Here is a 16,366-nt window from a genome sequence, read left to right as displayed (position 1 = left end):
TTTTTCCAAGAAATGCCTACTTTGTGAAATTGTGAGTAAACAGATCTCGGGGCCATCTACTAAGGCACTCTCCAAAACTGTTGCCTAAAATGCCTATGTACCCGTCATCTGACCCTCGCTTTATTTCCACCCATCCTTAGAGGTTTTAAGACGCAAATGAAGGAAGGAGTCCGTCCAAGGATGAAAAGTTAAGGGAAACAAGATCGTTTTCTTTAAGCTATTTGCAGAAAGGTGCTTCGCGTCATTTCCAGATTTCCCGAACAGATAATCTCCAAGGTATCAGTGGAGTTAAACGGACGGGACTTTTTCCCTCCCCCTCCCTTCTCCAAGCATCAGTCCAAGGAGAGGGAGGGGACGAAAGAAGACACTGGGAGGAGGAGGAAAAGTGGAAGAAGCTAGAAGAGCGAGGTGCTGAGGTGATTCCCGGGGCGTCGGCCCTCGAGTGGACTGGCGTCTGGAACCCGCCCTAGAGCTGCGCCCCAAGCTGCAGCGCGCAGTCAGCTCGCCACCAAGAGCAGCCGGGACGCGCTGTTGTTGCCGGAGAACGAACGCGGCGGGCTAGAGACCAGAGCCCCTTAGCTTCGCTCTGGTGAGTACGCGGAGCTGCCCTGGGCACAGGAAAGCGCGCGGCGGGCGGCGAGCGGTGGGAGGCACGGGATGGTCGGGCCTGGAGGCGGAGGTGGAGGGGTTGGGGGTGACAATTCCTTCCCCCCTGCTACTTTGATGGAACCGCAAAAACTGAAGCTCGCTGTCTCTGCTTCCTGAGGGCTAACTTTGGGGGAAAAGCAGGATCCTGGGTGGAGCAGGTGGTCTTCAGTGCATGGAGGGACCTGGTCCCAGACTCTGGGAGAGAGGTGTGGGTTCCAGACCTTGACGCCAACACCCTAGTGAGGGTGCAGGTATCCAGTGAGCTTGCCAAGGATAGAAGCTAGGATGTGCAGAAACCCAACTAGAGGTCAGGAGTGTCATCGAATCCATCACTTGGTCATATCTGGAGATGGATCAAACAGAAAATGATAAGATCTGTGTAGGAGTTTGGGAAGGTGTAGACGAAAAAGCGTTGGTAGTTTTCCAACTTTACTTTCCCGTGGGTCGGGACTGATGAGGTAAAGCTCCAAACAGACCCTCACCTAGCTCCACAAAGTCCCTAGCTGCTGCAGGGGCTTGCCTAGGAAAGATTTGTTGGTCTCTTCTTGTTTACAGGGACCAATAGGCAAAGAAAAGGAAGGGATGGCAGAATGAGGGGCCATCCTCTTGTTCCCGGTGCTTGTACCCAAAAGGGGCTGAAAGACCCTTAGCTGCATGCCAAGGGTGAGGAATGAAAGAAAGGAGAGAAGCAAGCATATGCCCAGAGCTTGGCAGTTGGGCTGCCTTCGGTGTAGAATTTGGTTTGGCCACTGGGTAGGAACATGGACTGAAATGTCCTGGCACGCATCTGAAGAAAACACTGAGGTAAAGACTTGTTTTCTCCTATAGCTAAGTGGTTCCTGAGGACGTCAGTGATTAATACAGGGTGGTGATAAGATGCAGGGTGGTCATTGGAGAAGGAATAACAGGTAGCCTGCCCAGCCCTCAAGTTTTTCTGGAGGACCTAAGACCTTGTCATTCACCTGCATTTTAAAGGTGCTAGTACCCAGACCCACCCACCCCCAAATGTTTTCAAATGAATTATATTTCTATCCCGTTTACATATACATCTGTGAGCCTAGAGTTGGTGATCAACAATATGGTGATATTCACATGTGATTTGCCCTAAATGTCTGTTTATGGGGAGACAGGCAGAAGGAACTTGGCTGTCTTCCACTGAGGGAACGGCAATCCCACACAGCCGAGGGAGATTGAAGAAGCAGCCCTTCTCTGTGGCTTTCAATGACCCCCGTCTCCCCAGTCTGTAAATTTGAGGGCAAGTGCTAATATCGCTCCTCCCAGCTGTCTCATAAGATGTAGTCCTTGCCTTTGCCGGTCTTACTCAAACCTGCCTGCAGTCCCATAAAGAAAACTGTTGCTTGCTGAGCTCGCTCAAAGGTGGTCTTTTCATCTTTGTGTAGGGTGTTCTTCAAAGAACTAAGATGTTTCTGGACAAATGCTGTCCGTACCTGCCTGGTATTAGTCATGAGTTTCCAGAGTTACCATATAACTTAGTTTCTCATTTTTATCAAAGAAATTTTAGTAAAATTTCCCACTTACTCCTTGATGTGTCATATGTTCAAGGTTCATCCACTTAGGCTTATTGCAGAGCTAATGGCTATATGCACCACACAAGCTGTTCCACTCTGACAGACCACCAAGGGCTTTGTTTATTTAGGGTGAAGATGTTAGGAACAATGCAGGGGTTGCCCCTTGCTTCCTCAGGGGGCCTCCATGCAGAGCGCTGAATAGGCTCTTTTTATTCTTTAAGATAAATAAAAACACTCAACTTGTTTGTTAGGAGTTCTTAGATAGGCTGTTCTTATAAATGCTACCACAGAACTGATCACAACAGCTCATCTCTCTGTAAGGAAAGGCCTGGTTTTCGCAAGACATTTGGCACATGTGTTTTTTTTTTTTCCATAGGCTTTCCAACATTAAACCATCTTCATGGAAAGTACAGATGTTGAAAGTTCTCTTCTAGCGAAAGTGGTCTCTTCTGAAATGGCTAGCTGTCACTGAAACAATTTCAAGGATGTTTGAAGGACACTCTCTAGGATATTTCTACAAAACACACAACATAAGACATAGCAGACACATTTTTTTACATCTATTTTATGTGCATGGATCTCTGTTCACAATGGGCTTGTGGTACTCACAGAGGGCAGAAGAGAGGATCGGAATCCCTGGGACTAGATTGACAGATGGTTGTGAGCTGCCACCTAGGTGTTAGGAATTGAACCTTAAGACCTCTGGAAGAGCAACTAGTGCTTTTTTTTAACTGCTGAGCCATCCATCCTTCGAGTCACTGAACATAATATTTTTAAATCGATGGCAGGATTCTCTTCTTCACTGTCAATTTCATAAGAGGGAGCGATGCTTTTTGAGCAGAAAAAAAATGACACAATGATTGCTACCAGGTCATGTGATCCCTATGGAGGTATCTATAGTCATCCAACACAGACCCACATAGAACCTTGGCCCCTGTGCTATCACAGAAATGATCCAGCCACTGGAAATTATAACAAGAAATGTTTCAGAGCCAAGGGAGGCACATAAGATGGCCAAGATGACATCAATGCGTACGCCTGAGTATTTGAGAGTTGAGACTGTTTGGATCTGACAACCTCCCACTTCCTTCAGGGTCTTATCTTCTCTCAGCTATGATTTGCGGCCTTTTAACCCACAGTATGGGATTTCCCTTTGTTTCTGTGTATGTGGGAAACAATAAAGGGTTTTTTGTTCTTGTTGTTGTTGTTGTTGTTGTTTTGTTTTGTTTTGTTTTGTTTTTCGGCAGGAAGTGTTTTACCAGGATACCCTTACTGTGGCACATAGCTCATCCGTGGGGAGGTAGAACCCACAAGGAGGTTGTCAACGTTGCTTAACATAGTCTTTAGCCAGGGGTAACCCCTGAAAGTAGTGAGAAGCAGTGGGGTTTGGATGTATTCAGAGATAAAAGAAGCAAGAATTGACAGACTGGTACAGTTGATGACAGAGGAGAGGAATCAGAGTTCCTGCCAAGGGGTGTGCGTTCAGCCTCTGGAGAATACAGTCGCTGCTGGGCAACGTGGGAGACTGGCAGGGACGAAGCCTTTCTACGGGCTTTATGGACATCTTGACACAAGCTTCACTGGGTAGTTGGGACAGAGCTCAGAGGAAAAGTTAGAGTTTGAGATAAAAATATGAATCACGCATACATAAATGGCATTGAAAACAAGTGGGAAAACAAGAAAACATATTCAGATGATCAAACAGTCTAGAACAGTCCAGAACATTGAAGACTGTAGGACCAAGGTAAGAAAACTAGGGAGTAGCAATCAGAAGATTCAGGAGAGCTGCAGAAATGTGTGAGACCAGAGACATCAAAAGATAAAAAATACATTAAAAAGGAAGAAAGTTCTTACTAGCTATGTCCAGTGCTGCAGAAGGGTTGAGTGATGTGAAGACAAAGAATTATTGGAGAATTTAAATGACCCTCGGGTTAGTCAAATTTCCGTGACTGTATCAAAATAACTGAGAATACAGTACAGGGGAATGCCAAGGCCAAGAAGTGGGAGTGGGTGGGTAGGAAAGTGGGGCGTGAGGGTATGGGGGACTTTTGGGATAGCATTGGAAATGTAAATGAAGAAAATACCTAATTAAAATAAAATTAAATTTAAAAAAAATAACTGAGGATAAACCAATTTTCAGAGGTTGCAGTCCCTGATAGCTGAGCCCTGTTGCTTTGGGTCTATGTAGCACAGTGCATCCATCACTGAGGGTGGGAGCTGTTGGCATTTAGTCTAGGCTCTGCCCCACAGTTGCCTGGCAACAGTCAGGTGTGTCTGACTCACTCTAAAAGGGGATGCTTGCCCCCTCCTCACTCTCTTGCTCTTGCTCTCTCCTCTTGCTCCTGCTCCCTCTCTCTCCACATTCCCCTCCCCACCTCTCCTCTGCCTTTCTCTCAAACTCCTCTGCCCATGCCCTGAATAAATTGTATTCTATACTATACCATCGAGTGGCTGGTACCTCATGGGGAAAGGGGTGCCTTAGTACAGGCTGCAAAGACACCCCTGTCCCCCACACCATACTGTGCCTCCACCAAGCATATTCATTCCTTTCTTAGCTTTTTATAAAACACAGCAGGAACCCTTGTGGTAATGTGGAAGCAGACATGAAAAGAGATTGGGAGCCAATATCCCATTCAAGGAAGGGCACATCACCACTGACCTAATTTCTTCTCTGCCCACATTCTCAAGATTGTGCTGCCTCCCAGTAGCCCTCAAGGAATAGACATGTCTTGGGGGACATTCAAGATTCAAACTGTATCTCAGCTGAGACAGGGTGGTTTTGAGATCAAGGCTAACCCATAGAGAGCTTGAGATCAGGCTAGGGTATACAGGTAGCCTAGATTTGAAAAAAAAAAAAATTCTCACACTCTGGTACCCTTTACTTTGTTTACTTTTTTGAAAATCTCATATATGAGTACCATGTTTATAATATTCCCACCCCTCCCCCCCTTCCAGTTATAGCACTTCCAGCAATGTTCATGTGAGTCATTTCAGTCAAAATTATAATGATGATGAATGATTAAATATTGCTTCATAACACTGAACAAAAGTCGTAAGCCTACTGGTTCTGATTCCAGGGATTTTTCTTTGTCATGAAGTTATATTTATGTAAATTAATATTTTTTTCAGAGTTGAGCAAACAACTGCAAAAACATAAATGCTTCTCAATTTAAAAAAAAGCGTAATAAATTATTAATATCTATTCAGTGAAAAACTATCCAGCATTAAAATTATTAAGGCAACTTTCTATGGACTAAAAGGGATAAAAAGATTTTCCAAATATATTCAGCATGAAGAAGAACAATCAGACTTTGTGCATTATGACTAACACAGAAAAATAAGGTTATACCTGACACCTTGCCAACAAATCAGCAGCCAGCAATGGTTTGGCTCCTTGTAGGGAGGACAGGGGTGTTGGTGGGAGAGCGTAATGGAAACTGAGGATCAGGGAAACAGGGCTGGCTTTTGTTTTGTTTGCTTCGTTTTTTGTCATTTTTTTTTCTGTATCACAGATATTCTAGTAAGGTCCATTTATTCTATAATCTTAAAAGAATTCCCTCCCTCAATTTCAATAGCCCATGATGGTTCCAGAGTGTTTTCCAGTCCCCATGCGTTTGAACAGTTTCTGTCACACTTAATTTCTAGTCTTATTCCATCTTCTATTCTCTTGTTCATTTATTTATTCATTTACATCCCCAATGCTGCCCTCCCTCCAGGTCTGCCCCCTCACAAAGTCCCTCCACCCCATCCCCCATCCCCCATCCCCTTTACCTCTGAGAGGGTAGGGCTACTCCGGGGTAGCCTATCTTAATTGTCCTCTGAGAGGCTCTACCCAGCAGCTGACTGAAATAGATGCAGATATAACATTAAATGGAGGTCAGGGACCCTTATAGAAGACTTGGAAGAAGAACTAAGGCCCTGAAAGAAATGGCAACCCCTTAAGATAGACCAACAGTGTCAACTAATCAGGACTCCTGGGAGCTCCCAGAGACTAAGCCACCAATCAAAGAGCATATTTTGGCTGGACAGAGCCCCACACACACATCCCTACCTCCACCCTGGCACATAGACTTCCTTGTCTGACCTCAGTGGGAAAGGATGCACCTAGCCCTCCAGGATACTCCGAGACTTTTATTTTGTTCAGTTTTGTATTCTTTTCAGTTCTGGTATGTGAACACAGGAACTTGCACTTGCTAGGCAACTGTTCTGCCCCTGAGCAACACTTAATGCCTTTGAATTATAGGCACAGAGTTACCTATTCAAAATCCTAAATAAAATTTTATGCATAATTCTGAAACATGTCATTTAAAATAATAAGAGGAAAGAAAAGATGTGGTGGTGAAAAAAATGAGTACTATATATAGCGCAAGTCTTTGAGTTTTCAAAAGGTAGATTAAAGGTATCTGGGGGGAGCCATAGAGGTTTGGTTTTAAAATGGGAGTGGTTATTGCCTAAATTAAACTACAACAGAAGGAACAACAGACTTTAAAGAAAATAATAATGAAAAGGACAACAGCCAAGCAGATTCCTTTAGCAGGCTGTAGGGGAGATATTCCAGACATTTGTAAGAAAAAGAGCTACCATGGCTAGCTAGGAACATTGAGAAAGGCACTGTCTAGAAACCTTCATACATGGACCTGTGCTTTGCCCAGCATGCCCTACGTTCGGCTACCTGGGTCCTTTGTATAAGTTACTGTGATGAGGACTCCATAAAGTCTCCACTCCCTACTTCTGTCCTCCATAAGTGTCTCATCAAGGTTTTTCTTACCCTGGCTTGGCGCTCCCCAGTGCCACTTAGCAGCTGGCCAGCAGCTTGTGGGCTCATTAGAGATTTAGTTGGTTTATAAAATAGCTCCTTTTCCCCTGTCTCCTTCACCCTCAGCAGGACTCAACTGTTCTGACTGAGGGGACTGAGCAGCCTCAGGCAGGCATCTCCCTCACCACTTCCTGCCCGTCAGTTCATGTGCTAAGCTGTTTTCTCTCTCTCTCTCTCTCTCTCTCTCTCTCTCTCTCTCTCTCTTTCTCTCTCCTCCAAGTCCAAGTCCACAATAATCTTGGCGGAGGCTTCAACCCCCTCTAAACTTTAGTCTCTTCTTTACTAGTGATCCCATTGTGTACCTGTATTACTGGGATCTTTCCCATGCTTAAACGGCTCAGACAAGCAGAGAAGCTTCACTTGATGCTAAGCCCTTCAGCTACAATCCTAGCCAGTCTTCTCTTTGTCAGCCAGCTTTGAACACAAGGAACTAATTCACACTGTGCCACTATCTTGTTATTAATTTCCTTCCCCTCACTGTCTGGCTTAGACTCTCACCACCCCCATGAAACCTTGTCTCCTTGGACTACTTAATGGAGTTTAAGAAAGCTAACCATCGGGGCTTCTCTCACAGGCTCTGAGATCCAATCTCTTCCTTTCAAGCAGAAATGGCACCATTCTGATCCACCTCCTCCACTGCTTCTCCACGCCTCAGTGGCCGTGGTCTGTAACTCTCTTCTCCACTTGGTTCTTTGTCTCTTTTGGTCAATGATCCTTAAGAATCAAAAAAGCAAACTTTCAAGAGAATCAGAAGACACAAACAACTATTGTTTCTCTTTCCAGACGATAAAGATATTTGCAGGAAATTGCAAATGATGAAAAGACGCTCTAAACCCGTTCTATGAAGTGAGAAGGAGCTCTCTCTGAGACAGCCTCATTAACAAACTGTACCAGTTAAGATGACTTCCTGTACTCCAAATAAAATGGGGAATGCCAATTATTGTGAATGTGAGGATGAACCCTGGTTGAACTTCAACTCATAGCAATCCCCCGGACTCAGCCTTGCAAATGTTGGGTTACAGACAAGCATCACTCTACCTGTTGTTGTTGTTGTTGATGTTGTTGTTGTTGTTGTCATTGTCATTGTTGTTGCTGTTGTTCAAGACAGGGTTTCTCTGTGTAACATTCCTGGCTGTCCTGGATCTTGCTCTGTAGACCAGGTTGGCCTCAAACTCAGAGATTCGCCTGCTGCTGCCCCTCCTATACTGGGATTAAAAATGTGTGCTACCACCACCCCTCTCTCTATGGCTATTTTTAATTGTATATTCCTATTTTTATTATAATTAATTTTATTTATTTACATTCCAGCCATTACTCGCCCCCAACAGTTCCTCACCCCATTTCCCCTCCCCCTTGCTTCTGAGATTGTGCTCCCCCTGCATCCTCCTTCCCTGGGGCCTCCAGTCTCTCAAGGCCTAGGCACATCTTCTCCCACTGAGGCCAGACCAGGCAGTCCTCTGCTAAAAGTCTTCATTAATAGTATCAGGCCTTGGTACCTCCCCATGAGATGTTTCCCAAGTTGGGCCAGTCACTGGACAACCTTTCCTTCAGACTCTTCTCCATTTTTGTCCCTACAGTTCTTTTAGACTGGAACAATTCTGGTCAGAAGTTTTGACTGTGGGTTGGTAACCCATTCCTCCACTTGGGGCCCTAGCTAACTGCTAGAGGTGGACTCCTCAGAGTTCCCTCTTCCCACTGTTGGGTGTTTTGGCAAAGGTCACCCCCATTGAGTCCTGAGAGGCTCTCACCTCTCAGGTCTCTGGGACTTTCTAGAGGGTCCTCTCCCCACCACCCACCCCTAGAAGTTGAGTATTTCCATTCATTCTCTTGGTCCTCTGGGCTTCTTTCCAACCCCTATACCTACCTGATCCTGCCCCTCTTTCTCCTCCCCCTCCACTCTCAAGCCCAGGTCCCTCTCTCCCTTCCTCTACCTCCCATACTTATTTTATACACCCTTCTAACTGGGATTGAAGCACTCTCATTTGAGCCCTCCTGTTTGTTAAGCTTCTTATGGTCTGTAGGTTGTATCTTCAGTATTCTGTAGCGTTTAGCTAATATCCACTTATCAGTGAATACATACCGTACATGTCTTTTTGGGTCTGGGTTACCTCACTCAGGCTATTTTCTATTTCCATCCATTTGCCTGTAAAATTCATAATGTCCTTGTTCTTAATACTGAATAGCTTTCCATTGTGTAAATTAAACCACATTTTCTGTATCCATTCTTTGTCTGAGAGACATTTATGTTGTTTCCAGCTTCTGACTATCACAAGGCTGCTGTGAACATAGTGGAACACATGTCCTTGTGGTATGGTAGAGCATCCTTTGGGTATATGCTCAGGAGTCGTATGTCTGGGTCTTCAGGTAGAACTATTTCAATTTTTTGAAGGACCACAAAGTTGTTTTCCAAAGTTGTTTTACGAGCTTGCAATCCCACCAGCCATGTAGGAGTGTTCCTCTTTCTCCACATCCTCGCCAGCATCTGCTGTCACCTGAGTTTTTCATCTTAGCCATTCTGACTGGTGTGAGGTGGATTGATTTGCGTTTCTCTGATCACTAGGGATGGTGAACATTTCTTTAGTTGTCTCTTCGTCATTTGAGGTTCCTCTGCTGAGAACTCTCGGTTTAGCTCTGTACCCCATTTTTAAATTGGGTTATTTGATTTTGGGGGGGAGGTTAACTTCTTGAGTTCTTTATATATTTTGTATATTAGCTCTCTATAGGATTTAGGGTTAGAAAAGTTTTTTTTCCCCTATCTCTAGGTTGCTGATTTGTCCTATTGACAGTGTTCTTTGCCTTACAGAAGTTTTTCAGTTTAATGAGGTCCCATTTATCAATTGTTGATTTTAGAGCCTGGGCCATTTGTGTTCTGTTCAGGAAATTTCCCCTGTAGCAATGTGGCTCTTCCAACTTTCTCTTCTATTAGAGACAGTGTATCTGGTTTTATGTTGAGGTCCTTGATCCACTTGGATTTGAGCTTTGTGCATGGTGATAAATTTGGATCTATTTTAATTCTTCTACATTTAGATGGCCAGTTAGACCAGCATCATTTATTGAAGATGCTTTCTTTTTTCCACTGGATAGTTTTAGCTCCTTTGTAAAAGATCAAGTGACCATAGGTGTGGGGTTCATTCCTGGGTCTTCAATTCTATTCCATTGATCTACCCGCCTGTCTCTATACCAATACCATGTGGTTTTTATCACTGTTGCTCTGTATGTTGAGGTCAGGGATGATGATTTCCCACATAATAATCTTATATTTCTGATGAAGATATCTCAGGTGCTGATAGAAACTACTTTCTAAGTTTTCATAGCTGAGTCCTTCATTGGTTCTTCTTAATTTCTCCTTCAACTTAGTAATCTTTTGATATATAAATAAAAAATAAAATTCCTACCATTATTATTCATGGAAAACTGATACTGCTGAGAACAAAGCATAAGAAAGAAAGACATATTACTTCTGTTGGTTTTATTCATATATTTAGTATCAGCTAAAAGCTTTGAAATTAAACCTGACTCCTTTTTTTCTTTTACTCTAAGAAGGAAAATTAGCAGAAGATAAAAATGTTTCACAAAACTGGAAGTGTAGTACAATAATCAAGAAAATTCACAAGAGAGGAAGTTCCCTGGTTTTTAACAGTGTCAGTTCTGGGAGAAGTATTTACACTGAGCACCAATGGTTCATGGCTTACATTTGAGTAAAATGCCCTGTCTTCTGTTTGTCTACCACAAACCTCATTAAGTTAAAACTACTGCAAATCAAACTACGGACAGACTGATGACCTCCAAACCCAGCCTATAGGTTCATAATTGTACTCCTCTTACTTGTTCAAGCATTTAAGCCACTTGTATCTCATCAAAGAGACTCCCAGATTCCCTCCTTCAATTCTCCCTAAACTCAAGTCAGCCAGTCTACCTCTATGCCCTCTGAATCTCCTCTACTCTCCTAAGTACCCATTACTGAATTTAACTCAAGGTGCCAAGATCCTTTTACCACCACCTTTCCCAGTCACTTCCCTGAATTGTGCCTAGTCCCCTTGTGTCATTTTCCCATATTTCCACCAACTGAATTTTAGGATTAAATTTGATCCATGGTTACAGTATGTCTCTGTACTACCTTGCCCGCCCGCCCATCAAGTGTATCTCAAAGACAGCATTCCTCTGCCCTGTAGGGCCCTCTCTATTCCTCATTCAGCTCCATCGCCCGTCATGCCAGACTTAGTCATTTGCCAGAACTAAGTTGTCTTGTTTTCCTTCCCCGAGCACTTTCTTCACGAGCCTTCTGTCTGTGAATCTCTCATGAGCTTCTGTGTTGTGCTGCTCATATTTGTTTTACTTGCTTTTCTCTTCGCTCCAGCTAGGCCAGGGAGTTCCTGTAGGAGAGGACTGAGCCTTTTGATCTTAGTGTCAGAGGGGATGAGGCCCTGAGCTTTGCATAAAGAGTGTCCAAGAAAGCCTCCTCAGGGATCTATCAACAAACTATGTCACCAAATGTGTTACAGTCACCCTAGGGTGGGAGTGAGTTTCTGGAAACCTTCTCACATTTTCTCTTTCTCTGTGCAGTGGTGACTGTCTCTATGACATTTCAGCTCTCTCAAACTCTTTCATAAAATTAAGAGAAAAAAAAAAAAAACAGAAGCTTTGTCACACAATCTTCTGTGCCTAACATTTCCAAGCCAGATGGCCAGTTCTTTTATATAACAAAACCTTAAGGGAAGAAAATTTCATAAACTCTCAATAACCCATTTTACTGTTTGAGAGCCTTTTTTTCATATATATACTATTTATTTTATTTCATATATTTATTTTTATTTCATATATATGAAGCTGAGATTGCTATAATTATTCTATTCTTTTTAAAATGAGAATATAAGGCTACCTTTTTAACAACAATATTTCATCTGTTTGGAAATAATGTTCAACAATATTAAACAAAATATTTCAATTAAATAAGTAGTTATTAATACATATCTTTTACGAATATCTATTTTTCTACATCCTCCAGAAATCTCTGCCTATAGTTAAGCTTGGTTTTTTATTGCTTATTTTTTTAAGTTTTTATTGGCTCTTTGTGAGTTTCACATCATCTCCGAATCCTACTCATCCCCCTCCCCCTTATACCATCCTCCACCCTTGCCACCTCCCCCTAACAAAGAAAAAAACTCGGGGAGAAGCTGCAGTGTGTCACAGAGTGTCCCACAGTGTCCCTTCTGTCCGTACTTTTCTGCTTGCAAATGTTCATTGCAATGACTTGTGGGGTCTGGTTCGAGGCCTCTGGCTTCTGCTATTGTATCAATACCGGAACCTCACTGAGACTCCTTTTAAATATCCTGTTGTTGCCCTGTGTCATGGATCTGTAGGACGAGCCCCTTCATGCCCTGTAGGAATTCATCGATAGGTTAAATGTTGGAGTATGCCAATTAAAAAGCCTGGATCTGGGCCTGAGTGGTATCTGATCTGGCCAACCTGCCAGCTCTCTCACCCTCACATCCTCAGGACCAGCCCATCATCAACGCCTGCAACCAGGGCCAGCTCTACCCTGCTGCCCAGGCAAGGTGCACGGCCCAGTCTTCCATGTGTTGCAGTCACTGAAGGACAGGGACAGTTCTCCCACTCTCATGACCCCAGAGCCAGTGCTCCCACATGTCATAGATGGCAAGGGAAGGGAGGACGGCCTCTCTCCTTCCTCTATACCACCGTCCAACAGACAAGAGGCAGGGCTTGATCTCCTGTGCTCAGGCACTCAGGGCTGTCTCACCTGCAAACCCCACATCCAGCACCAGTTCCACTATGCTGTCCAGTGCGGTACAAGGCCCACTCTCTCAAATGCTGCAGCTGGTAAGGGGCGGTGCCAACTCTTACACTCTCATTACCCCCTTCAGGGCAAACTCTCCCACCTGCCACTGGCATTGAGAACAGAAGGAAGGGGAAGAGATCTCTCTCATCAATGCCACTGCACAGCAGACAAGAGGCAAGGCCAGCTCACCCACAATCCCCACAACCCAAGCCAGCTCTACTGTACTACCCATGTGAGGTTCAGGATCTGCTCTCCAGAGTGCTGCAGCAGATCGCAAAAGTGGGTCTCTTGCCACAGGTGTGAGTAGGGAGGAAGGTATCACATTTCATCCATGTCACCACACAGGAGGAGAGTGGTAGGAGCAACTTCCCCATGCTCATCTCATTTCCGGTTTACTCGCAACTCCTGCAGGGTGCAGTACCTCTCTCCAGAGTATGGCAGCTGCCTAGGGGTTCCCAGGCAGCAGTCCATACCAGTAATGCCCCCTACCCCCGGCCTTTGGCAGTAACAGATGCCTGGTACTACAAGGCCACTGATCCAGAAGTGTTCCATCATGGAAGCACGGGCCAGGACCACACCGTGGTCCCGGGTAGCATCACCAGCTGTTCACATTAGTCTCCAGTTCCACCTCTCTTCATTCTCTTTCTCTTCCGTTTCTCCATCACCCTCTTAGGGATGCCCTGGGTCTCAGAGTATCCTGGATCATCTCAGGAATGGCCTGAGGGAGACCATCTCAGGCACAGTCTATACCCTCAGGCCTGTGAGGCACTGGACTAGTGGCAATCTCAGGCTAGCTCCCTGTCAGGGACCCTTGGTGCCAGACTAGTGGTTGTCTCAGACTATCTATTTTGGTGAATCTTAGGCTACTAAGCATTCAGACAGTCATCCTCTCTCTGCTCTGCCACCTATTGACACACATGTGACACAGCAGCTACACCTGCAACACCTCCAAGGGCAAGTATTTATTGTTTTTGATCTTGTAAATAATGTATTAGTATACTGAGAATTAATAGAATAAAGGCCTAAGAGAATATTTTATGTAAGTGGAGATTAGTACATGTACATTAAAAAGGTCAAGGTTTATGTGTCAGCATTTTATATTTAAATTTATATTTTATATTTAAAATTCCTTAGAGAATGCTATACATATGTTTTGATCTTATAATACTTTGATTTTTGAGGCATTATTAATACTTTATAAAATATATAATACAAGACTGTTTTCTAGTTAGCTTTGTAAGCAAGATTTCTGAGTTTCAACTTAATTGCTAAAAGATTTTTATTTTATCTTATTTACATTAATACATTGGTTTCAGGGGTAACAAGGAATGAGCTCTCTGCATCTTCTTGAGACTTTTCTACAGTAATAAACTGTAGGTTTGGACAGTAGACCAGTCAGGGCTCTGCCAGCCTCCAATGCAGCCTCTTCAACGCAGCACTGATATTCAAGCATCAGTTTGCTCTTTGTTGGAAGCCAGACAGCTGTGTCTGTCAAGCCAAGGACCCTTCAATCTTTATCACTCTGGCGTGAAGTGAAAGAAGTGGTGTCTTCTCCTTTCCCTTTTGTAACTAAGTCTGGGTTGCATGTGATGGGGCATTTTTATCATTGACAAGAGAAGTCCAGAATTCATGTGGGCAAAGAACCCTTCTCTGAAACTCATCTGTGGTTGGCTCTTCTTTAATTCCTGATTTTGTTCAAATGGTCACTGTCAATCCTATTGAGACATAAGAAGAAATTAATTTTTGTCTTATAGTTGTAATCCTAGAAAGGCCCTTTGAATGAAGGCTTAAAATCTGGACAAAAAAATATGTATAAAAGACACTTACCAAGACTAAGCTCAATTAATTCCATGCATTTCCTTTCCTCCCAGGTATCTTCTACCATTAAAACTAAATTCAAATTCTTACTGAACATCATTGCTACCCTCAAACCCTGAGGACATAGAGAAGAATCTGTTAAAATTGTTATATTAATTTAAAAGTACATAAATTAATCATGACACTTGTAAATTGTAAATAAGCAATACTACAGAGACTAAAGAAGCTCATACCAAACCCAATGTCACATGCAGGAATACGATGTTTGTCTGGAGACAACTAATCTGCTGTAATATATGAATATTGCAACACATATATAAATATGTAAAATTCATATTGAAAAGTAAGGAAGTTTGTGCTTTCTGAGAGAGTAAGCTTTAGTTTATCTGTGGAATACAGAAGTAGTGTCAGATCCCTGTAGGATGAAATTTAAAAGCGGCAGTTTTTTCTAACTTGGCGAGCTCCCAAATAATCGAGATGGAGATCTATTGATTTATTCAACAAGCTTCAAGCACAATAACTATGCAGATATTTCTAATCCTTTAGGGTACCTAGCTAATTCCCAGCCACTCGCCCTGAGTTACTTGCATTGAGTCTCTTTGTGGCAGGCTCTGCTGTAGCTCGCTGTCCTCATGTCCCTTGGTGACTCCTCCTCATGCCAGATCTCATGGCAACCATCTTCTCCTTCTTCCACCTCATGGCTCTTCTCCTAACACTCACCTGTTTCTTTCCTCTTGGCACTCCTCCGTTGGCCCTCTGGCTGGGATCGGAAGTCCAAACTTTTTGTCTCCTCTGTCCATTCATTGGCTGTTCAGAGTCTTATTAATTGGTCAAAAATAACCAGGAAACATTCTTTACACCGCACTGATACAATTGAGTCTTCTATATTCATGACAATGTCCATGTGCAGACTGTAGCTAGATCTTGGGTTGCAAAAATCAGCATCTGAATACACAGTGCATAAGACCAACCCCCAACAGATAACTCATTACATAAAAGGGAAGGCAGCGCCTGACCTGGACACAAAATAACTGAATAACTACAAGAAGAATTTGGAATATCCTACCTGTGAAGCCAGGAGTACAGTCACAGTATCATGAGAAAATCATGTGTGGTGGGTTTCAAAGCTGCAGTTGAATATACTATTATACTTTATCATACCTATAGGATAGGGTTAATCATGTTCATTTTGCAGAAGAGGGACGTGACTCCTAAGAGATTAAATGGTTCACTTTGCAGGTGAGGACTGACAAATGGTTAAACTTGGTGCACAATGTATCACTTCAACTTGGTCCAATCACCTTTTAACTACTGATCTATGCTCCAGCCTTCGAAACTAGGAACTGCATCCTCCTTGCATCCCGCCTTAGTGTGTGTTTCATCAGCTCAACTGTCACATGTAAGGTACTCATGAGGCACTAGGAATATGCTTCACTCAGTAAGTTTACATTGCAGTCATGAGGACCTTAGAACTATTCACAGAACTCAGGCTTTTTGTGTTTTGTTTTGTTTTGTTTTGTTTTGTTTTGTTTTGTTTTGTTTTGTTTTGTTTTGCCTGACAGTGTGGTGAAGTAGTTTGTAATCCCAGCAGTGGGCAGGACAGAGGCTGGAAGATCACTGGGACTTACTGAATAGCTAGCCTAGCCAGTTTGGTGAGCTCCTGGCCAAGGAGTCTCACTGTCAGAAAGAAAGACAGAAAGACAGACAGATGGAAGGGAGGGAGGGAGTAAGGGAGGGAGGGAGGGAGGAAGGAAGGAA

The 16,366-nt window shown here is 43.5% G+C and overlaps 1 protein-coding gene and 1 pseudogene across 1 annotated transcript in view; one reads left to right on the top strand and one right to left on the bottom strand.

Moving 5' to 3' along the window:
* Nucleotides 1-360: 360 nt before the first annotated feature.
* The window catches only part of Htr1f (5-hydroxytryptamine receptor 1F), a 142,832-nt gene continuing 126,826 nt past the window's right edge, over nt 361-16,366 (top strand). Inside the window, exon 1 of the mRNA XM_021185292.2 lies at nt 361-589. The gene's annotated coding sequence lies outside the window, so the exon portion shown is untranslated. The remainder of the gene's footprint in view (nt 590-16,366) is intronic.
* Nucleotides 13,645-13,749, bottom strand: LOC115029647 (annotated as a pseudogene).

Source organism: Mus caroli, chromosome 16, assembly GCF_900094665.2.
Source record: "Mus caroli chromosome 16, CAROLI_EIJ_v1.1, whole genome shotgun sequence".
NCBI lineage: Eukaryota > Metazoa > Chordata > Mammalia > Rodentia > Muridae > Mus > Mus caroli.
Note: the sequence above shows the minus strand (reverse complement) of the source record. Positions and strands in the feature narration are given on the sequence as shown.